This window comes from Aphelocoma coerulescens, chromosome 7 (assembly GCF_041296385.1).
Source record: "Aphelocoma coerulescens isolate FSJ_1873_10779 chromosome 7, UR_Acoe_1.0, whole genome shotgun sequence".
Taxonomy (NCBI): Eukaryota; Metazoa; Chordata; class Aves; order Passeriformes; family Corvidae; genus Aphelocoma; species Aphelocoma coerulescens.
Genome location: NC_091021.1, coordinates 10,113,049 through 10,137,535, shown reverse-complemented (window position 1 = coordinate 10,137,535; position 24,487 = coordinate 10,113,049). Strand labels below are relative to the sequence as shown.

General features: G+C 40.6%; 1 long non-coding RNA gene across 21 annotated transcripts in view; it reads right to left on the bottom strand.

Moving 5' to 3' along the window:
• The window catches only part of LOC138113569 (uncharacterized), a 212,736-nt gene that overhangs the window by 70,716 nt on the left and 117,533 nt on the right, over positions 1 to 24,487 (bottom strand). For 9 of the 21 annotated variants that reach the window (XR_011152257.1, XR_011152251.1, XR_011152256.1 and 6 more), the window contains 7 exons: positions 17,791 to 17,989; positions 11,479 to 11,589; positions 10,608 to 10,822; positions 10,089 to 10,159; positions 8,927 to 9,315; positions 8,258 to 8,331; positions 1,514 to 1,706 (listed from right to left, as the gene is read on the bottom strand). This is a non-coding gene — a long non-coding RNA (uncharacterized lncRNA). Of the gene's footprint in view, positions 1 to 689; positions 1,103 to 1,513; positions 1,707 to 8,257; positions 8,332 to 8,926; positions 9,316 to 10,088; positions 10,160 to 10,607; positions 10,823 to 11,478; positions 11,590 to 17,790; positions 17,990 to 18,889; positions 19,052 to 19,951; positions 20,028 to 24,487 lie in introns of those variants that run through there. The other 12 variants (XR_011152245.1, XR_011152248.1, XR_011152241.1 and 9 more) reach the window with 5 other exon arrangements.

Sequence of the window (24,487 nt, the reverse complement as noted above, 5' to 3'; positions counted from 1 at the left end):
AGCCCTACCCTGGTGTATGGGGTCCTCATCCTGACATTGGCCTGGCTGTGCCAAGCACAGGCACTCCTGGGACAAGTGCCAAGTGTGCAAATCCCTGCTCTCTGGAGCTGGTGGGTGCCAGAGAGCACCAACACCCCAGCAGCTCCTGGAGCCCACCCAGGACCTTTGCTGCCCCCAGTCAGCTCAACACTGCTTCTGGGCACCCTGAACAGCATCTGCCTTCCAGGGCTGGGCAGAACCTTCCGTGGGGTTTTTTTCCCCATAAATATTTTCTCATATTTGGAAAAAAACACCTTAAATTAGCAAACTGCATATGCAGTTTTTCTGGTGCCTTTTTTGTTTGCTTAGCTCAAACCTTAAATCTTTGCTTCCTTTTGATATAACAATCAACCAACTAAAACCATTAATTACATGGTGATAAATTTCTTTCAGTGCACAGATACCAGGGTAATAGGTTTAAGCAAAGTCATGGAATTTGGCAGCTTTCCTTTCCTAGCAAGATTATGTCAGTTGCTCCTAAATCCATCGATCCAGTGAGACAGTAATTAGTTAATTTAATGAGAATCAAAGGATTTTAGCCTGCAGAATTTACAGTACTAACAAGACAGGTTATTTTTGGAAACTATTTCCAATAAAAACACTTCAATCAGCCAAAAAGAGTATTGTCTCTTGATTTAAAAAATGGAGAATCGTTTATTGCTATTACCACAGGGTTAAGCTAATGCTGGAAAATATCCTGTGCTTACACTGGTGTTAGCTACAGTTAGAGTGCCTGTTTTGTTTTAAGAACATTAATATGAATCATCTTTGTGAACATCTTCTTAGGGTGCAGCCATGTGCACGGATGGTTCTGCTCCTTCTCTTTAATTATTTCCCCCCAGTGAGGAGATTTCTGCTGGTGCCTGATTGCTGTGGCTGCCAGAGAGCTGCCAGGGGCAATACAGTGGGCAGGGGAAACAGGGCTCAACTGCAAAAGGCAGATTTGCTTCACAGTGAGATACACCCAAGAAATACTGGTTTCAGCTGAGGGGCTCCACACAAGCCAAACATGCAGGAAAACTGGGCTGAACTTGCACCATCCTGGAGACTGCCTTTGCCATATCTGTAAAGCACAATTAATTGTTCTAACGAGACATCCTAAGCCTGGCATTTAATTTAACTCTGCAGAGGCGCAGCACTTCTGTTGTTAACACAAACAAGCAAAGAAACCAAAACCATTCTGCAAAAGAGCAAACCAAATAAAGCCAACCAGGAGCCAACTAAAGGAAAAATGCAGCCCATGAGCCTCTATTCATTCACCTGTGCTATGCAGGCACAAGTATAAAAGCATCTGAGGCAGACAGACAGCTGGACATACCCCACATCCCCCCATTCCCTCACACTCCTCCCAGATTTCAGCTGTGCAAGGGACCACTGGTAAACAAATATTTTCTGTGGAGAAGTGTCTCCTGCAGCTGCAAGAAGTCAGGGGTAAGGTGGTCTCCACAAAGTGTGAACTACTGGAAATGCATACCTTTGCTTTTGTTAGACCAGGCTTGCAGCACATGAGCTGTGCACAAAGGTGCTGTGGAAACTGGAGTTATCGCTCATCTCTGGAACTGGCTCTAATTTTGGCTTTCACCACAAACTTCACGGCTCCTTTCATGGGTGATTTTGCTTATTCTCCAGCACCTGTGCTGCAAACAGCCTGAGCCCTTCAGATGGCTCTAAGAAAGAAAAGTGAAGATGAGAAATATTTTGTGGCAAATACTATATTTATATATTATATACCTATATGTTATATATATAGGTGTATATATATTATATAAATATTTATACCAAATATATTTTTGTGGCAAATATATATTTAGAGGGGCATAAGTTCCTGAGGTGTTGATTAAAAAGCATCTTCAGTTTCCAGTCAGCTCCAGAATCACTGCATAATATCCCCATCACGGAAGTAGTAAGCCAGTTTACATATAAATATAACAACTTTTTCTCTTGTATTTCTCTTTGCTTACATAAAACAGACATTTGAGTATAAAAATATTCTGATTAAATTGGGGGATTAGTTGGATACTTAAACACTTCCCCTACCAGAAAAATAAGAACTATTTAACCAAAAGAGTCAATGTCTTCTCTGAGGATGCTTTCAAAGATTATTTAAATCTTATAAATATTTAAAGACCTACATAGAAGTTAATGGATTTTTAAAGAAAAACAAAACAACATGTTTATGAGCAACAGCATCTTATCTTCCACTAAACCAATTAAATAAAAGAGTAAATCCTATGTTGTATTTTGAAAATTACCTTGGTTGAACTAGATTGCATCTCTGTTGAGATGCAGTCAGGATTTTGCTGGAAATAACACAGATGTATTTCAGCTTAAACAGGTAAAGCTCCTCCTACAGGAACATCATATGGCCTTAAAGAATCAATGTGAGGATGCAGTTTTCCCATCCGTCCCTTTCTTTGCTGCAAATAGCAGGCCCTGGCCAGTATCTGATTCCCATGCTCATTTTACATGCCTGAAGACCAGACCTTCGTGGTTTAAAAGAGTAATCATAATGTTTCTGAAGGGGTTAAAAGAGGAACTAAATCTGATTAACTTTGTAAATAAAACTACTCAGTGCAATCACTTGTTTCTCCCTGATGGTAGTAACTGAGTATATTGAATATTTAAAAGTTCATTTTTACACAGATCCTTGGGCATTTGAAGGTGAGCACAAATGCAAGCCTGTGGAGTGCTGATTGGTTAGATGGGGCCTCACATGGTGTATCTTGGTCACTTGTGAGGAAAGCTCCCCAGTTTCTATAAAATCTCAGCTTTGACAGAAGGAAAATAAATCCAAACACCTCCCACTTTTACCATTCAAACCCACCTATTTCATTCTGCTCTCTGTGATAAATGAGCATTTTCCACTGGGTAATTAAGCTTGATCATGAAGACAAAAACATCATTTGCACATATTTTTAAGACAAAATAGTAGTCTGTTTTCATTTACTTCAGCACAAAGCTGGTGTGCACCATGTCTAAGTGAGGAGAGAAAAGGCCTTGTTACCATTACCCTTGAATCTGTAGAAAGTTTAAAATAATGTGAATGATGTGGGTTTTTTTTGGTTTTTTTTAATGCTCTGCTTTATTCTCACTGAACGCATTGACAAATGTTAAGATGAAACCTCAGCTGAAGGAGATTCTGAAGAAATACTGGTGCCCTAGCAACACTGTTACTATGCACAAGGAGTACATAAAACCTTATTCCCCTAAAACACCATATTTGAGAAGGGAATAAAATTTTATTTTCTTTTTAAATAAAGATAAGGTGCTTGCAAATGTTCCACGTATCTCTAAATACAGTGTAAGCACAATTTGAATAGAGGTAGGATTCATAATATAGACTCGGAACGACGACTGTGGTACTGAGGCAGATAACTAGTGGAACCAGAGATACAGATCTTTTCTGTGAAAGGCATGTTTCCACCACTATGAATTGGGAGAAACAGAGCATTTGATTTTGATTCCAGAGAAATAAAGAGGACAATAGCATCCACAAAGGGGAGCTGCTATAATAAGGGAGGGCACGTGGATGGGGAAGGCTTTTGGCGGCCTAGTTATCGCCCAGGAGAGGCCTAGGCCTGCACAGAGAGGTGCTCCACAAAAGGCAGTCCTGCGAGAAAGCACAGTGAATAGGAGAGGAAAATGAATCTTTTCACTGGCCAGATGAAGGATGCAGTCAGAACAATGTGCCTCCAGGAATAAATCCTCTTTCTCCTCTCTCAGCAGCTTACTTAGGAACCAGAGACCACAGAGTACTAATGATTGCAGTGAGCAAATGAATACGTGCTGCATTGGTTCAGCTTATGAAGCATCCAGCAATTTTTTAAAACTATGATTTATTCTCCAAACTCTTGCTAAGGAAGAATCATATCACTATACACCTCTAAGGAAATTCTTTGAATGTGTTGCTTTTAGTGACTGCATATTTTCTCTTTATTGACCAAAGCATTTGTGAGTTGGTGTACAGCGCAGTACAGCTCTCACCATGCTTGTGAAAACAATTTCACTATGATGCATAGGGTTGTATCCTTATACATTTGGTCACCAGAAAAAAGGGGGTTCTTTCTCTTCCAGCAGCACAAATGCACACAAAAAGCAGACTGGGCTGCTGAGAACTTAACTAAGGGTCATCCATGTTGATATCCTGGGAAGAGAGACCCAAGCTCTGTTGCACTCCATCACTGTGAACCTGGCAGGGCTCTAGCACTGACCAGCTGTAGTGCACAGTGAGTCAATTTGATCTTCAGAAATGGCTATTTTGCACCCATATTTCCCATGGAAACAGAGGTCTGAGTCCCAAATAGGTGTACTGTAGAGCTCCAGCACTGCTGCCATCACCACCTGACAGGGACACGTACCCAAAAGGTTCACCAGCTTCTGCCACATCCTGGCAGAAAGAATATGAACAAGCCTTAGGAAAAATGTGGGATTTTTTCTCCTCTAAAAAACCACCTTTTCCAGCAGCAGGCTTTACAGCTTGTTTTACTTTTCCAGTTGAGCAGACCCAGTGTAGATGCAGCCTACGGTAGTGCTTTTCATTTTGTACACCCACATTCTCAAGTCTCTCATTGTTCGTGCTTTCGACAGAGGTTACCAATTATACTGCGTGTCTTACATGGCAACTGTTTACAGGAAAATTACATTGTTTACATATTTTTCCTACAGTTAACAAATTATCTTAAATGTCAAGTTGCTTGATACAGAAATAACGGAGCCTACTGTACATTTTAAAGCACTACAATTGTTGGTAAATTGCACTCAGCACAGAATTATAGATATTTAAACATCATTCGGAAGGAAAATACTTTCCCAAGGGATTCATCTGACATAATAAACTATGAAAATGAAGGCTTAACCATTTATAAATGTCAGCAGAACAAAACCACCCTATCTTTTGAGCACAGTTAGTCACATGCAGTTAACTGTTTAACACTTGCACTGTACTACTATTGATCTCTTATTGCTTTCATGAAATTAATTTGATAGCTGTTCATTTATCATTAATTGTGCTGTGAGCTTCAGAGGGGATTGAGAGCACGAAGGAGGCTGTCTCACAGACTGGACCCAGCAGTTTTTGGCACAACGAGTAACATGTGAGCCACATCTATCATTCTGCATGTAAGAACCATCCATAACCATCATGCTTGTCCTCACCACTGTCTTCTGTGTCACTCTGGCAGCACTTTTTATCAGCTAGGGCCATTAGGCATTTAAAAAATCTGTGTTTTCTGTTTTCATACAGAGGTGTTGCCAGTCAGGGGCTGTGGCTGGCTTACAGGTGCAGTTCATGGCAGCAAGGAGCCAGCACCTGCTCCTCTGCTCAGCCACTGCTGCATGGTAGGAGCATCAGTACAGCAAGTCCACCTCAGCTCCACAGGCAGGTTGGTGAATCCCAACAGCTTTAGATAATACTCACCACCCCAGGAAGTTGTTGGTGGTACACTTGTTTCACTGACCAGTGCCTTTTCTCCTCAAGGCTGATTCCCTGCCTTGAAGATGTTGTGACCCATCTGGAAACCTGCCATACTACATGGATGTATGTATGGTTGCCACTTCTCCTCACTCTCCTAATAGTCTTCCATAAAAAAATTCAGCTCTAGTGGGCAAACGTGCCTCATTTCAATGCCCTTGTTTTCCTCCTGGAGTCCCCTTTGCTCACATAATATACATGAGAAGAGATGGTCTCCTGCCTCCATGCCTGTCACTTTGCTTTCTGACACTGCACTGCTGTGTTTCAGCAGATGGAGAGTATGGTCTCTTCCATAAAATAACAACTTGCTGGTACTTCTGATATAAATCCTTGTTGTTTCCAGAGTTGCAAAGATAAATCATAAATATTTGCTCTGGTCTTAGCAATGAGTATCATTCTAATGTTTCAGAAGAGCCTCATTAGTGCTCTTGCCTGTATTCACCCTACCTAAATGGAGTAGCAAACGGGATAGACAATTCACATAAAGTTGCTCTAGTAAGCCATAACCCATCCCTGTATCACACTTCAGTGGTGTTTTTCTATGCTTTTCCAGCAGCAGATCATCAGCCACTGCAGAAGGAGCTTTATTATTAATTATGATGATAATGTAGTGTGATTTCCACTTGCTTCATACATATTACATATTTCAGATAGATAATAAGAAGTGTAAATACCTGAAGAAAAGGCATAATAGATTATAATACCTAGACAGGGATTCCAGAAAGAAAGAAAAATACAGTTGTTGAGAAATATTTTGAGGAAATCTTAGCCAGTCTTAACAAAACCAACTGCAGAAACAGGAATTAGAACAGCCCCAAGAAGCATGTCATTTCCAAGTATTTCTTTTCAACTAACTCGTGGTTTAGAAGATGAGCATCCTATGTAGACTGTCATTAAAAATGAGATTAAATTGGAAGAAGGGAAAGGAGGAAAAATGTTCAAAAAGAGGGAAAGGTGAAAGAGATGCACGCCATTAGAAGCAGTAAATTGTCACTCAAGTGACAGTGACAAGACCATGACAGGTAAATAGAAGGATTTTTTTCCCCAACAACAGAACCATTTCAAGAATATTTCAGTGTGTCTTCTTATTTACATTAATATCTATTTGATCATTACAGGCTATGAAAAATGACAGTAACAATTCTCTTCAGCTACAAGGACAGTCAGTGCTTATGAAGGAAGACTGGTCTACAGCAGCCCCAAGTCCACAAATAGCTGATGACAATTGGCCAGTCCCAGTCAAGCCTCTGCTCTCCATGTGTCCCTGTTCTACAAGTTGAAGATTGTATTTGTTATAGCTTCTTTTCTCTGAGCTTTTTATATGGGATACCAGCTCATATACCGATCACATTTTGTTATCTTTTATGGTAATGCTTGGACCATATATCATATTTTCTAGTAAGTCTTAGCTTTGCCAGCCCAGCAGACTATCATAATGTTACCTTTCAAAATACTGCTTTCAGCAGTGGATACACAGGGCTGCATCTTTCACGTGGGTTTTTTGTAGTTTATCAAAATGAAACATGACAACTACTGTAAATGATATTCCCATTTAGTGCTTAATGATACATCTGCTTCCTATCATCCACAAATTCTGATGGTTTGCTAAACAGATATTTTGTTTAGTGACATCTTCAGCCTATCAGCAATGGAAGCTGATGAGTTGGGATTATGAGCTAAAATAGCTCAATTACAACAACAACAAAACTTAAAAATACTGGATTTAACACCACGCTGACTTCCAGAAAAAAAGATTAGCTTTAAAATTTGAGCACTGCTATTGTTTTCCATCTAAGGGAAAAGAAAAAAAATGGTGCTCTGCCAACAATAACTTGACACAGAAGCAACCACTGTTGGACACATTCAGAATTTCATGGGATTTGGGGAGCAATAGAGCATAGAAAAGCCTGCTGTTGCAGCCCCAATCTGTGCCCTGTTCCACAGTTTCTGGGCTGGTACCACTCTGCTGTCCTAATGGGCAGCAGGGCTCAGCACCCAACATTTAGGCAATCACTTTCCAAGGATTTTTGACTGGCAGAACATGCAACTTACAGTAGACCTAAAGCAAGGTGTAATTTTTGTAAATTAAGCTGTAAAAAAAAGTTAAATGCAGTTTATTAATTTCTGTCTAAATTAACTTTATATTTATTCCTTCTGTTTCCCTCTTAGACTCTAGAATCTTTCAAAGAAATTTTCTGAACTTTGATAGAATCAGTGGAAGTCTCAGTGGTGTAAATTAGCTCTTACCTCCACCGAGACAATAACCTGAAGGAGTTAAATATACACGGTTTTATTGTCAGGCATACTCAGTAAAAAACCCACAGTTATCTTGTGATTGGTATCCTGACTGTATGTCCAGAAAAAAGAAAAAACTCGTTTCAACACTGGCTTTTGGCCAGGCTGGTGTGTGGGAAGTGGGCACCGCCTCCTTTCTCCATTCCACTCACTCTGGAGGTCATCCTAGGGAGCAGGTGGCTCTCTGGCCATCACTCACAAGCCTCACTCACACACCTCTCTGACAATGCATTAAGCTGTTACAGGCTGACCATGATCCTGATCATCCCAGGGACACGGCCTTATCAAAATAAAGTCGACTTCTGAATGACACTCCAAATATTAAGATATCTGAGGTGCTACAGGAAGAAGGCAGAAGGTTTACTTAATGTGAGCCCTTCAGCTGAATTTCCAACCATTGCCATCCTGACGTCTGGTTAAAGGAAGGAGACAAATCATTATTTTTTATCTTACCTGTCACTCAGTCCATTTCCTCCTTAGAAAGCTGACAGCTCAAGAGTCACACCCTTAGAACAATGTTTTGGCACCTGTTCCAAGGGAGAAAATACCAATGCATTGTTTTGAAAGATATTTTGACATTTCATGAGAAATTTACGGTGTTTTAAATATTACCTCTTCTAAGTCAAAACTCTACAGCCACTTGAGAAGACCATATCTACACCCTTGCCCAAAGTCTTTAGCTCTGCTAAATTCTCTTTCTGCCAGGATGATCTCTTCTTTCCTGACACCCCAGGAAGGCTGGGAATGAGGCAGTCGTGATGAGTGCAGGTGTTTCTACACATCCTCCCCTAGACTAGGGACTGAAAGCTGGATCCTGTCTCCCATCACACCCAGGCCACCAAAATGATGCCCATTTCCCCATGCCGTGGCTGCCTTTGTCTCCAAAGTGACACTGGTGCTTTAGCTGTCACCTGAAGGTCATGCCTCAGCCCTCTGCCTCCTGACACAACTCCAGCCCCATTGCTGCGTGCCAGGGCACAGAGATGCTGCTTGGAGCTAAATCACCACGCTAACATTGCATTTGCCTTCATTTTCCGCTTGCTGTTCTCCAAATTGATTTTACTTCTCTCCCTCCAGTTCAGCTGTCAAATGAAGAAAAGAAGTAATAAAAACATCCATTACCTCAGACATGTCCCATGTAACTCTAGTTCTTCACTGCATTCTCAGACCCATCCTGGAATTGCATGCAAACCTCTGTAGTTATTAATGGAAATTCACAGGGACAAAAATCTCCAACTCAGCAGAAGAAGTTACATTAAAAAGAGTTTGTCCATGTAAAGCTCTTGATGAAAGGAAAATGTGACAGCCAAATTGTCTTCTCTCATCTGTGTTCCTCCTTGGCCTGGCACAGACTCCACAAGGTGAATGGAAGGGCTCCCATTGATGTCAGCAGGCTGGGGATCCAGTTCTTGATGTCCATGCTTTGAGGGACAAGACAGTAAAGAGCACCTTTGTACTGCCTCTGTCTAGGTAATTTTAATTGTGGCAGTGGAGTGAAACAGCACCTGTACCTAAAGGATAGGAAAGGAAATGTTAAAAAGGGGTTGCAAAGTGCTGCAAGACAGGGGGAACTGCCTGTCAGTGAAAATAATAAGGAGTCTAGGAGGTGTGTTTGGAGTGTTTTTTAGAGAATGTTTTAAGAGCTGCTGCATCTTCTCTGTGTAAGTGTGGTGTTGATTTTAGTTAATGTGTACAGTGGACATGTATGTTCTTCCTCACTGAGCTGGAGATACCTGTTCCTCTCCAGCTCTCCTCCCTGGCCAGCAGCTTCTGCTGAACACAGCTCCCAACCTCTCTGTTCCCAAGAGCAGGACCTAATCACCACCTATCTGCATCTATATGCAGGGCAATTTCCCCCTTTCAGTGTCCCATGGGAATTGCCCCCACATACATTATCTGCAAGACCAGCCTGAACATGCTGCATATCCCTGACAATATAGGGAGCACATGCCTAGAGGATTAGCAAGGGCTTCATGCCACAGGGAGCTGCAGCTCCTGCAATTTTCCCTCAGGACAGGAGATCCAGTCTATCCTGCTGCTTGATCCTTAAAATAACCTCTATATTCTCCTGCTTGCAGGACTAGTTTAATTTTCTGAAGATTAAATTCTCTCTACATTAACAATGAAGGAAATCCACTTTCTTGCAAGAAGTTTCTCCAACATTTCCCTCAGCTGCAAACAAATGTTAAGCTTTGAGAAGCTGTCTTTTAGCAGGAATGCCTGGAACTTGGAAATGCTCATACTCTTACTGGTATTACAGGTCACTGCCGTTCTCAACACTTACCAGAGCTGAAACACTAAACAGCTTGTTATTTCTGTTTAGAAATGTGTCTGTGCTTGCACCCGCTAGTAACCCTAGTGTAGCAAGGAAAGATTAAACATTCAAGCAATTTAGCTTAGTTCCAGTTCATTTTCAATTAACAGGAGAAAATCCTCTCAGATGTAATAGGCTATTTTTGGTTGGAGGTTAGTTTATTTGTCAGACAAAAGTAAGCATTTGGGCTTACAAGCTAAACTCACTAATGTTGTTACAAATGTAGTTTATTAAATAAAAAACATTCAGAAAAAAGCATAGAAAATTAAAACACTGATTTCAAAGGTATTTCCCCTTTTCAGGAGGTTTTAAACTCGTAAATACCCCTAAATGAAATCCATACAAACCATTTCAGGGAATAAACTCTAGTATTATTGTACAAGGTTTTATTTCCTAACCTCTAGCCTTTCTGTATGTTCATTTGCTATACTTAGAATGTAAAACCTGCTCTGGACCAATTAAGCAAAGTCAGCTTGTCTTTTCTGATACCATGACAAGCTGAGACGGTTTATCCAAATGCCCATTCTCCCTAACGTATTAGGCAAGATGAAGTCTTCTGAAGACATCTTCCTGACTTTACAGGCAAGACCAATAAGAATCCAAGGAAATAAGGAGGTTGGCTGGCCAACACCTTCCATTAAGGTTTAATATTGTGTCGTCTTTTCACAAACTGATGTCAATTTGTTCGGGAAGGCAAAATTCCTCTTCGTGTGGCAAACGAAGTCCAGCAGTTTCCACAGGTAGAAGATCAGGAAGTGCAAGGGTGAAGAGGAAAGCAGATGCACATCAGGATTTTTGAGTAAAATGTCATATAAATAACTAAATTTAAAAACACATATATCTCTGTTTAACTGGTTTTTCTATTAAGGAATCCTTTCCAAATGACCTTCCCCCAAAATCAATAAGAACTTAGACTAGAACTTCCAGCTTCACCCACTTCCAAGCTGCTTTTATGTGTTTCTTTTGTTTTCCCCTGTCTTTGAAAATTTATAAAACCATCCTTTAATATTTTTTTCATGGAATCATAGTGTTTTCTGTAAAAGACGGAAGCCATTGATGGGCATATACCAGTGAGCTGCATTTAGAAAGGTGGAATGAAAGAAAGAGGATAAGAAAAAACTGTGAAAAATGCAGAAAGTCCCAGAACATTTATAAGCTGTCTGAAACACTTTTGATTTACACATCTGGCAAGAACTCTGGTAAAAAGTAATGAGAAAGTTACAGAGGTATGAGGAATCAGCAGTGCAGAGGACATTTTGCATTCATGAGAAATGCAGGAAAAAATTCCACCATTCTCATTGAAGCTGTTTTGACAATTAAAAAGGAATATTTTCACAAAACAAGAAAGCATCATAGTCACCTTTCCTCCAACAGTTCTCATTGACCAAGCATTTCGTCTTGCCTGGTGACAGAAGGAAACACTGTGTATCCAGCTCCTCAGAGACACAATATGCTCCAGTTCCAGGGCAACCTGTGTTTAGGAAATCAATTGAAATGAGAACGATAAACATTTAAGATCATTGGGGAACTAATGATCCTCTTACAGCCCAAAGACACCACAATTACAATAATCTTTACACAAGACTGAGGACTGCAGCTCCTACCCTGAGCACACATGTGGGAGACCTCCCACGGGGCTGAGTGCTCCTGACAAGCCAAGGTGTCACAAGAGAGCTGTATCAGAGAGAAATGTAGGACAGCCACTCTTCTGGGGTGAAAGGGAGGTCTGGTCGGTGCCATGCTTATCATAAATGGACACATCTTATCTAGAAGGTATCTTTTTTGTTCTTTCTTTCTTATTCACCTGTACATTATTTTGGCATCTCTGTGCTTTGCCATCCCCCATTACAAAATGCAAAGATGAGGAGACAGGAAAATAACCACTCTGGGACATGGCTGGCTGCAACTAGGCACAAAGCTTTGTTGTGGGGGCAGGTTTTTCCTACAGGAAGCTGCTTCTTTGGGGTGTGGTTTCCTATACAAAGCTGCCTTGCTGCCCTGAGACCCAGCCTCTCCCACCACCTCCCCATGCCTGGCCATTTCTCAGACTCTAATAAGGAAATGCTGGTAAGGTTCAGATGTGGAGTTGGCAGCCATAAGTCCCAGTCATGCTCTGCCTGCCAGAAAGCTTCAGAAACCCAAACATGCTGAGATTTAAAGGATTTCCAGTGACAGAAGTTTGATTTTTCTTTGCTTTAGAAAATCTATTTAGTCCTTTTTAGTTGTTCTGGATAGACAAACATCAATTAGAATCACACACTTTTGGATTCACACCTGAGTCAGAAATTTTGCTCTAGTTTTCTAATTTTATCCACTTGTCCTGCATAGCTTGTTTATATCCTGTATTCTTCCAGCCCACTTCTGTTTGCTTCGTGATTTGTCTCTTAGCACATTGCTATGCCACCTTCCTAAAAATAAAAACTCTTAATTTTCCTATGAAGTGCTCTGCCACCCACCACTGCAATTTATAAAGACCTGTCACCACATTCAAGTGCCAATCTTCCTCAGTGAACAAGTACTGCTCAATGGTGCTATATATCCCTCTGAAACTTCAGATTCTGCACTATATCTAACAGAGCCAGGCTAGGATAAGAACACTTTGAAGCCAAAATTGGATGGATTGGACTGGGTTGGAAGGAGAAAGCATCTTTCTGGCAGTCTATGTGTCCTGTGGACTGATTTTTCCATCTGTCTGCTGTCCCATAATCCAAATTCACCCTTTATACAAGAATTCATCTCTGTTTTGCATCTGCAGAAACAGAGTGCCATAAATAATTTACCATTTCCCCACTTGCAAGTCGGCCTCTTTCTAGAAATTTGTGCAAACAAGAGGCATTTATCAGGTGCTTGATATATGTTTTCCTCCTTATCCCTCTTGTTCAGAGCCTGCCTCCTCCCTCCCAAGCAAAACCAAAAACCAGTGACATACTTCGTCCAAGAGGAAATTTCTATTATTTACTTCAAAGAGCATCAAATATGAATTTGAAGCCTGAATACTAAGGTGGTCCATTCTTGATGAAAATATTTCACTTGAGTAACTATTTTACAGAGTTATACTAACAGAATTGGCCAAAGCTTACTCTCCCTTCCCTTCAATGCCCCAATGTAGAATCACAATTCATGCCTTGTTGAAGACCACCTAGTCTCCAAAACATAGAATTAGATGGATAGTTAATAAACTATGCCAATGCTGAAACCACCTCTTTTGCCTTAATTACTGACTGAATAAAGACAAATTTGTAGAAATTTTTCTCTGCAAAATAGGCAATTGCATTTAAGAATATTTATCACTCTTTAAATGTCCAGATAATAGAAACTCTGGTTAAAATTAATGGTGTCACACCTCTTCTGTATTTCTAACATAAGTCGAGGTTTGCATAATAAGTTATTTTAAGCAGTGAGCAGACTTCACTCAAAACTGATGCAGTTTGTCTTTCCTAATCAAAAAAACCTCACAGAAAATCCTATGACAATCACCACTGCAAAGCCCCAGCACTATGCTTATGAAAGGAAACCAAATGACTTCTCAGGAAAGAAGATGGGCATCTCAGCAGAACCATTTTAATCTGAAAAGTAGCAAATTGTGTGACTGAGTGATTTGACTCCAAAGCAAAATTTATGCAGTGAGGACTTCTGGGAACAGCTGGGTAATGCTCTGTCCAGAGCCCAGCTACTGGGATTGAGGGTTTTTTTTCCCCTTAGAGATTCTTTGAAAAAACCACAAACCACCCCAAATCTGAGACAGAAATAATAATTTTTCATTTGTAAGAGGATTTCCTACAATTTTCTGATTAGCTTTCTCATTTTAACCTTCCTACAGAGTTTGCATCCTTTGACCTCTATTAGATTTTGCACATGGATTTTTCTTTACTGTAACTTAAAAATATTGAAATTCATGACAAGTTTTAGGAGAAGAGGCCTGAGTTTTCCTTTTACAAAGTAAAAAAAGTTCGAGATGGAAAATGTTTTTCTGACTCAAGCAGAGCTCTTTTGTATATGAAGAATTTGAGTCTGATGTTAGTCTCGTGCTGGAAAAAATGTAAAGTCTTTGAAGTCACTCCATCAAAGTCAAAAACTACACAGTAATAAAGAAAAAAATGAGCTGTTTATGTCTTCTTTTTTGTTTGTTTCTTGCCTTAATCTGAAAAAAAAAAAAAAAAATCACCTGATTTATGTTTGTTCTTTGTGTATATAAGGCATGACAAATACATTCAAATATGCAGACCAAATACAGTTCTGATAAAAAATTCAGGATTCTTTCCTTTCATTTTCATGGACTGAGTTTCAGCTTTTCATTTTGATTTTTTTTGTTTTTTTTTCGAATTCACATTTTCCAGTATGGTCTCCTTTATTTGGTTGATTAATATTTCTCATGTCTTGAACAGAAATGACAGGTTCTGCTGCACTTTTGACACTGAGAATCAAAAACATATCTTGAATCAAAGTACATGAAGCTCGCAAGTTTCTCTCCATTCTGTATCTTATGACATAAATGTGAGTCATAGCTTTGAAGCAATCATGAACTTGGATGCAGTGACTGTAAGGAACACATGAATAAAGGGGAAAAATTAAACTCAGAAGAGGATTGAAATAATTAAAATGAATTAACAATTTTCCAAGAAATTAAATTAAATTCATTTTTACAGAAAGAACTGGCAAGTGATTTCAAGTGTCTAAATACAATGGTAAAAGGAGACTATTGGTGTTTTACTCTAGGATGTTAATTCATTGGAAAAAAACCCCAGAGTAAAGTCTGAATAGTTTTGTTTTTGTTGTTTTTGTTTTTTGGTTTTTTTTTTTGTTTTGTTTTTTTTTTTTTTTTTTTTTTCTTTTAAAATGATGTAAAATTAAATAACAGTGATTAGGTTGAGAAAAACAAAGAGACAAACAAGGCACACATTTTGGCAGGGGCTGAACATAGCTCTGCCAAATTTTTCTCCACATAAAGATCATACAAGCAAATTTTAAACTGAGAAAAAACCATCAGAATGCACTGTTGGGGCATGTGGTGCAAACACTGCCCAGCGAGGCAGAGGGCAGAGCAAATGGGAAAGCCAGAGCTGGCAGCCCTGCTGGGCCCTTTCCAAGCTCTGCAAGGGTCACCACAAACTTGTTTTCTCCTTCAGTTTGGGTTTGAGGAAAGGAAAAGTTGCCTTTCCTTTCTTTGCTCTGCTATTTCTGTGCTTACAGTTAAGCACGCAGAAAGCACCTGGAATATTTTTCAGTGACTTCTGATGTCTCTGTGGAGAATTCCCCAAAGTTCCACTGGCTGAACCCTGGCTGAACACAAATTTCCTTCCTCATGCCCTCCTGGAGATTTTCCTACCTCACTGGGCTGATTTAAGTTTTTTAACTCTACCAGACCAGCAGCAAATTACCCCCAACATGCTATTTTCAAGGCTTCATGCATGAAGGCATGTATCATTAACAAAATGTCTTTTCCCTGGAGAAGAGAGGTGTTCCAGGTATTCTGAGACTTCAAATATACACTGAGCAAGTGGTTTCCCCTGGCTTCTCGTATCTTTTGACTCTAACATCGTGCCCTCAAAGCAGCTTTCCTGTTTCTGCCATGGCAAGGTACCAGCAAGGACATAAAAGTGCCAGTAGGAAGGTTACTGCAGCTGTATCCAGAGCAGCCAGGGACCTCATTTCATCCACCTGCATAGCTGGAGAGCTGGCACCAGCCAAACCCCGAGTGCCTGGACTGTGCCTGGACTCAGGGCTGGTTTCAGGACACCAAGAGCAACTGTGCAGCCGGTGTGATGGAGGAAAGATTGAGAAGACTTTCCCTGTTTCAAATGTAGAAAATATTGTTCATCCAAGTAAATCATAAATATACTCTTAGAGAAAGCATCAGCTACTGTGCTCACAAGAAGAAAAGCAAGGGAAATTGCAGTAGGTGACATAATGGTCTAAAATCATGAGCGATAAGTCGGTGGGGTACCAGCAAGAACACTTAGAGTGGACATATCTTCATTTCTGAGGAATCTGTCCCTCTTAGGGGCTCAGCAACACTTGTAGTGCTTGGCATGCTTACCTAAATCAAACTGACTAGAGAAGTCAATTTGCTTTCATTTGGGCAGGGAGAAAGGACACGTTTTCATATCCCAGATCTCTTTGGGGATCTGAATTATCTTTCTCTCCTTGCAGTCCAAAGAAATATGTGTTCATTTCCTATGCCTGTGCATGGTTAGTGGCTCCTGGGGGAGGGAAAAAGATGTTCTCCTTGTTGCCTGGCTACCATTTTAGGAGTCCCCAGAGGTGCTGCGCTCCTGTGCATCCTCAGGAGGGCAACTGGCACACACGAGCACAAGTGGATCAGTGAAAGATACTGTTCAGAGGGAGGGGAACTTTGTAAGTGATCTGTCATCATCACACGCAGCACCTAGAGCTGCTTTTGCCAGCAAGATGCAAACAGCACGACTTTTGGAAAGGAACAGTCACGAAGCAGCCGTGCTGAATATACACACACCAGCTCTGCAACAGGGGTGGCAGCACAGCAGGAGCAGGAGGAAAAGTGCAAGTTTCAGTACTTCTTCTAAAGAGATATTTAAAGGAAAAAGAAGAGGCAGAAATGTCGAAGAAGTGTCTTTTAATTTTGACAGGGGAAAAGATTGTAGCTTTATCAACATGGAAGATGTAAAACCTATTTTGCAAAAGGGATTATTAAAAATATGACTTCAAGTACAAAAATATTAAAAAGCCTCTCCCATTTCAAGATTTTCTAAAAATAAGCTGAGAGGAAGTTTTGTTTAAGAGCATAAATGCAATATAATTGTAAGAAGATTTGATTTCTAAGAATATAAAGGATAATCAAAATTGAAGAAACTCCAACAATCTTTTAATCCCAAATAGACTTAACAGTTTCAAAACATATCTTCCCACATCACCTTTCTGGCCCACCCTTCAGTTTTGATATCATGTGGCATGTTTGCAAAGGCTATGGAGACTTCAGTGAAATTACCTCCTGTGATCAAAACAAGGGTTTCCCACACCTCCCATGTCTTGCTCCATCTGTGGTGGTAAACAGACAATATAAATAGACTGATCCTTTTCACTCTCCCTCTCGCTGACTAAAATGCAATCAATACTTCATCATGCTTTCTCCTGCACAGCAGTGCACAGGTTATTTAGCTTCTAAACACAACTATTGAGACTGTCAGTGTCAAAGGAAATGGCAGAATTGTCCTGCACTAATGTGATTCTGGCTCTAATGTGATGGCCTGTGAAAAAAGGTTGCCTCCATCCTTCTGATATCCAAACTGCATCAAGCCTTTACCAATTCCTTCCTTTCTGGCCTGCGATTGCTTTCTTCTGTTGTGGGAACTGAAGAGGCTCAATACTCCTTTAATAATCCCTAACTGAAGACCTCCAACAGTTACTTCAGCAGCTCACATCCAAGAGGATCTCCTAGTGGGATCCTCTCAATGCATCACTGACAGAGCTGTGGCAAAGGGAAGAGGGATTCTGGACTCACATGCCTCCTCCATTGTGCCCAGAGGAGGTCAGGAGAGAGGAGGGTCTGGAGCTCAGACTCCTTTTAGAAAGTTTTCTGTGAACTCCCTCCACTGCAGAACAAGTGTTAATTTTTGTGGTGTGGGGATTGGTGGCACACAGATCACTGTATGTTCTTGGAAAAAAAAGGAAGCCCACCCACTTCTGAATGGCTTACCTTTGCCTAGATCTCAGTTTCAGGATGAAGGAGGAGTTTAAGAGGCGCACTCATGCTTAATTTGATTGAAACTCTTCATTAAGGCTGCGAGATTTTCACTAAAGACCAGCTCTGTTGTGCTCCTTCTTCACAAAGAACAGGCATTTCTGGTGTTCAGTGCTATTACATTTCCTGGCAGTTTCTGTGTTCTCCAAAACATCTGCAAAACAGATCAGGTGATCCTGTCCACTGTGTGAAATATAATTGCAAGATGCACAACTCAGAAGCATAAACCCATGCTCAGAGAACCTCAGAGTTTGTGTGATGGCGTTATCTTACTCTGCAAAGCTGTTGACAACTGCCAAATACATTTCATTTACATTGAAGTCTGAGAAAAACATAATTAGCACCTCATATTAAAAAGAAAGCAACATGCTGTTGACAGTAAGCCAGGAAGCTGATAAACACAACTTCCTCAAATTAAATTTCCCTGAAAAACCTAGATGAGCACATAAATTCTAGAGAGTCTGGTGTTAGCAGCTGTACAGCACAATCATGATGAAACTCCAAACCCTAACGTTACCACTTACTCTTAAAATATGTATTTTCAGAAGATTTTCAAACTATATCAAGTAAATATAGTGTTTGGGGTCGGGGGCCTTTGAGTAAGGGACAGTTTGCTAAAATTAACACCACTTAAACAAGAAGCACGTAGTTGCTGACAAACTCTTGTAATTCCAGATTTGGTTGCTATCCGAGTGTACTGCTCAATTCAACATCTGCTGTGACTTTCTTTTTGGAGCTATGTGGAAATGTAGCTTTTCCAAAATTGAGATTCCCTTAACAGGCACAGTTCATAAATCTGAGAGAAGATGAAGGGACTGATTTCTACAAGTACACCAGAAGGATGACTATTTTCTTTGATTTGGTCCCAAATACTAGCCCCAGTTATACCAACATAAGGTTATAGTGGGTTCAAGTGCTTTCAGTGATGACAACTGCCCAAGCAGAATGTTACATTTCTTCTAAAACTGACAGTTGAAAAGAGTAAGGGAAATATTAAGAACAGAAACTCCCATTATCATTAATTCCAACAATTTTTGTGGATATCTAGGTATACCTGATAGCATGGTGCAGCTCAGCAGTGATTGCACAGACTTGTCTGTTGGCAGTTTATGCAGACGGTGAAGAAGGATTTTTCATTTCATGCATCATTTGCAACTGCCTTCAATTATTCAGCAAAGTCAATACATAGCCTTGATGCACAGTTAGGAGAAAAAGCCTGAAGCAAACAAAAGTAAGCAATCCAGAGAGTGACCAAGGATAGCTAAATCCTTTTAAGTTCTGTTGGCTCCTGCTTCCCTGCCCTTTTGCTATGTACCACATGAGAGCATGTAACTGCTTGCACAAAGTCCACTGCAGTCATGGAATTTCCTTGACATAAACACATAAGGAACAGACTCCCCTGTATCCCACAGTCATTTAAAGGGATTTTGTAGTGCCTTTATTTGCTCAGACCATTCAGGGTTCAGACTGCTCATTCCCCCATAGTAGAGAACAGAGAGTAGTCTTAGGAGAACATTTAATTTCCAAGAGTAAGAAGAAACTGCCATTTAGACAAGTGTCTTTACCCTGACCTCTGCATCTCAAAAAGGAATTATAGATGTCAGGAAAAAATGTAATAATACAGAAAACAGGAATCACTGCAGAATGACCCCATAGCCCATAGTCCTAGGTCAAAGAGGTCAAGAGTGACTTCCACAGAATGACCAAAAGCCCAAGTTTGATACATTTCCTACGTTCCAGGTGTCAAATTCCTCCCTCAAGGCTGGGCATGCCATGTAGCCATCCTAGAGCAGGCAAAGGACTGAATCAACAAAGCCAGACCTCCTGTGAGACAAAGCACTTCTTTATCCTCTGTGGATTACGTTGTTTTTTTAAATTCAGGAACACAACATTCAGCCTGCCATAGCATAAAGTACATGGATAAAGTCTTGTGACCTTGACAGCCTGGATGACCGCTGAGAAAATTACTAATGCTTCAGACTTAATAAGGGAGACAATCATTCCATGAACATGACAAGCACCTCTAGAAACCCCACAGAAAAGAGAAGAGCAGGTGTGAGTCTAGGATATACATGAGGCAGTGCTTCTATGTGGAGAGGAGAGGAAACTCTCTTACCCATCACAGCATTCCTCCATCACTAATGGCTTTTTTTCTCATTCTCAACCTGCTTTCCAGACACTGCTGGTAAAACAAGTCCTTCACTGCTGGGGCAACAGAAAGGAAAGCCTTGGTCAACCACTGCAAGCAGGAGGCAGGGCTGGACTCAGAGCCTGCTTGAGAAAAGACTCTTGCAGAAAAATGCAGGCAGTGATCTGGGGGTTAATTTTTCTCAAGGTTTTCTTTTGAAAGAGGTTTTCTTTCCTGCTAAGAATTCAGGGCTTTTTTTCAGCTCCTGCTCCGATCTCTTGCTTCAGCAGAACACAGCAAACACATTTCATTTCCTTTCCTGCCTAGTGGGATGCTGAGGAGATGTGATCTCTGAATTGGTATATGTTTCAGCTGGCCCATATTTGCAGCAAAATTTATGACACATGCCAGTGCCTCCAGTAGCTGATTGGATACAGCCAGGGAAATGGAGAAAGCCTCAACTCGCTGAGCTTCAAAAAATGCACTTCACTTAAATGATGTATTGTTGTTTTGTAGAAAAAAGGAACACCTGGCTTGTACAGTGGGGAAAAAGAACAAAATGCAACATTCATAAAATTGACTGAAAAGGGACTGGAGAATAAGGTTATTTTTGCTTCCACATGAGAGAACAAGGCATGAAACAGGGTCTGCGATTATAATCTGGCATATCTGTAGCTTTTGTTTGACATGATTGCATTGGCATGTCCACCAATTCAGTTTTAATCTTCATTAACAGATTCAGATTGTCTGATGCTTCCCATGTCACTTGGAAGAAGTATCAGGAAATTATTATTGATTTTCTTATGACACTACATAATTACTTCTTCAGATATAAAACTCATTTATATTGTATGAGTGAGATTTTGGTTTTGCTTTTCCCATTGTACATTTTCAGTGCAGATGTACTGGCTATACCCTCAAATAAGTAAGGGCAAAACTGAATCTAGGAAAAAAAGATATTTGTATGTAGCTTCAGTGCAGAAAAGATTTGCAAATAATTTTAGGTAAGTTAGAGTTTAAAATTCTGAGTAAGGAACACACATTTAATTCAGCTAAAATAGGAGTTAACCCAACTTGTAACTGGGCAGAGAGGAGTGGAGAGGTATGAGAAGAGAGTGAATGAGAAGAGAGGGCCCAAAGGTAATCCCTTATCTATTGAGCTCCAATCAGAATATCAAATGCAAAGCCTGTGTGTGTGTATCTGCTGGATAGATCTGTATTTATGTATACATACATAGAAGAATATGTAAATCAAGGTACGTATTTTTAGCAACAGGATATGCTGTGCTACAACACACACTAATTTGCCTTTTCCTAAATGCTACAGAAAAGCAAATCCTGTAGCAAATTCAGCATGAAGATATAGATGCCATCTCATTCATTAAACCAGACCAGATCTTTGCTAACAAGTAAATAAACACAGCTGACTCTGAGTCCTATTTACATGTAGACTCTGCACTCTGCACTGAGCAATAAAAAATTAGATTACTTTTAATGCTTGGTAAGTGTGTTAGGAGATCCTAGCACCACCATGAGTGATGTTCCTGGGAGGGCAGGGGCACCTTATGGCTGTCCACTACAAGCATGTAAATAAATGGTTCTGGCACATGAGCTATTGCCTGGGAGCATTAATAGAGTTACTGCCTAGAAATCCTCATTGCAAATGAGCAGCTCCACCTAACTGGTCCAGCAGCACTAATACAATCAAAATATACCCATCTTCACAGGGAAAATGTGATGCCCATTTTGGTCTGTGCTGTTCTTGGAGATAAAACTCGAGCCTTTGTTCTTGGGAAGTAGAATCCATTATGATGTCTATCTTATAAAGAATAATTGCTTGCCAGTAAGTGCTGGTCCCAAAAGAAATATATTCTGAATTGATTAGTACTCAACCACCCATCCCTCCATAGAGTTGGGGAGTTCTGTAATACCTTTCATAACTTTTCAATTAGATTTTGATTTGGGAGCCTTTTTGCCTCCCACCATGGAGGGAATTGTCTGGCAGAGTGCAATGAAGAGCAGAAAGGAACTGTGAATCCTCCCAACCCACTACTGTCTGGGGGGCTATGACAGGCTGTGGTGCCCAACACCATGGGTTTAAAAACTGCTAACATAGTATTTTCAAAATAAAAAGGGAATTAAACAGTACTGCTAAATGCATGCCATTACATCTGTCCCTTGGTTTTTAATCTTAAACATTTGGTACGTGGGTTCCTCAGCATTCTGGTGCTTGGGGAGACACTCGTGCTGAGATAATTCAGTGATTGCAAGCATCACTGCTCTCCTATTTCCATGGCTACAGTTGAATGGTCTGCAAAGAACAATTCCTGAGACTTCTCTGGGCAATCCTACTCTGTATATTAGTCTGTATAAACCAGGAGACAACCAAGTTCCAGGCAGTCTGAGCTGTGGGGCCAGTAATTTTAGAGAATTTTATATGAGCAAAGTATTCTAATGCAGAAACCAGACAGTTTCAAAATCATTTGCCAACCACAAAATGAAATAAACTGGCTGGATAATCTGTTCACAAAAATTAATTCCACCAGTTACCACTTAATCTCCTGTCTCTCAAAAGGAGTCTGGAAAACTCAGTGTATTAATGCATACATTTTTTGAGAAGTAGTATATGAGAAATGATCATCACAACATACCATCAACAAAGTTATAAAAGCACCTTGAATTTCTGTTTCAATAGAGAAAAGGAGATGGTCGTATGCTAATCACACAAAAATATAGTAACAGTGATTTCTTTGTATTATAGAAAAAACAAGACAATTTCAAGAGGCAATTTGAAAATAGGATGCCAGGCACACTGCTTTCATCAAACCAAAGATGAATGTTTAACAAAGGCCTGATGAGAAGACCAAAATTTAGCTGCTGTTTCATCACAGTAATTATTGCGAAAATTTGGAAAAAAAAAATTAAAAATCAGTACAGGCAAAGAAAATTCCTGACCTGCTGATTCCAAAACAGTAGCCTATTTCTGTCTTTTTCAAACAGAAACATGGTGTAGCAGTTTCAAGACATTTTCAGGATAAAAGCCTGTTTCTTTCAAAAGCAGTAACAAATATTTCATGAACTTTAGGAGAGAAGGAAAATGAAAGACCACTATTTCACCTTTGTTTCTATCACTGTATTGATTATGACAGCTTTAAAGCCCCTTTCAAATGTGAAGAAATTTTCCTAAATAGCCTGATTCCTTTGCATAGTCTCCCTATGGTGTGGATGTGCACAAGGATAACATAGTATGGGAGACTGGGAGAACACATTCTGTGCAACCAGCTCAGGATGCTCTTTCATACAGACAAATTGCCAGTGGAGCATCTTTAGAAGCAGCTTCCTGACTCAAGTCAGGGTGATTTTTCCTCTGATTTCATTTATTGATGATCTCAAAGCCTGTTTGCATCAGAAGGCAGTTCTGGCAAAGGAAACACAGAGTTGCAGTTCGGGCTGCAGGGAATGCTTCAGCATTTGCTGACACCCAGGAGATGTTGGACCTGATTTTCTTTTCTCCCTGCTAATGGAGAGCTCACTGGTACAAATTCTCTCACGTTCTCCAGGAGAAAATTTCTGAGAAAAATATGTGCAAACCAGCTTTCGATAAAGCTGGTCAGTATAGAAGAGATTAATAAAATGAGTAACAAATAAGAAAGAGAGTTTGACTCTCCCATGCCTTTGCTCCTGAGGAGGAGTAACAGCACACTGCCTCCTCCTGAAAGCCTCTGGCAGTGCCTGACAGCACAGGACTGTCCCTGAGGCAGGACACGGGCAGGTCACAGGTGAGCACTGTCTGAGGAGCTGCAGCAGCACTGGTGGGTGACACTCTGAGGAGAGGAGCATGAGCTAGGGCAGGGCACCCTCCCCTTGGGGATGACTCATGTCTCTATGCCACTTGACAGAAAATTAATGCCACCAGTGTACACACCAGGGTCTTTACTGTAATTCCCATTTGATTTTCTCTGAAACTGATTGCTTCAGGAAAAAGCACCTCCCTATCACTGCCTTCAGCAGCTCAGCTCTCAGGGAAGTGGCTTCACTGCCAGGATATCTTTCAGACTTCAAGCAGACAGAGTGGGACATACCTTCTGAAGGACAGAAGGGTTGCCTTCAGATTTTTGTAGCCACAAAAACCAGCACCCACATTACATTTAGCAAGTATCGCTGTGCACAGAAAGTAATTTTATATGAGCTGGCAAACAGCATTACCAACCCCTGCAAAAGGGCTGGAGATGAAGCCTCTGTATCTTTCAGTCTGTGGCCCAGCTCTCTGGCTACAGCCTTCCTACTCTAGCCAACATGAGGTCTCCTGAGAAGGGAATTTGGCAGATTCAGCTTCCTCTCCTCCCATCCTGCCCTTCAGCCTCTGGCTGTGAGCTGAGCCTCCGTCCCTCTGGCCTGAAAACGGTCTTGGCCACTCACTCTTGTTTCAAAAAGGGCTTGATTTGTTGGCCAAAATAAGAGGTGGCTGCATAGATGTCCCTCAAAGAAGTTTTAAAGTTGTTTGGGTTTTTTGGTAGTGGGGTT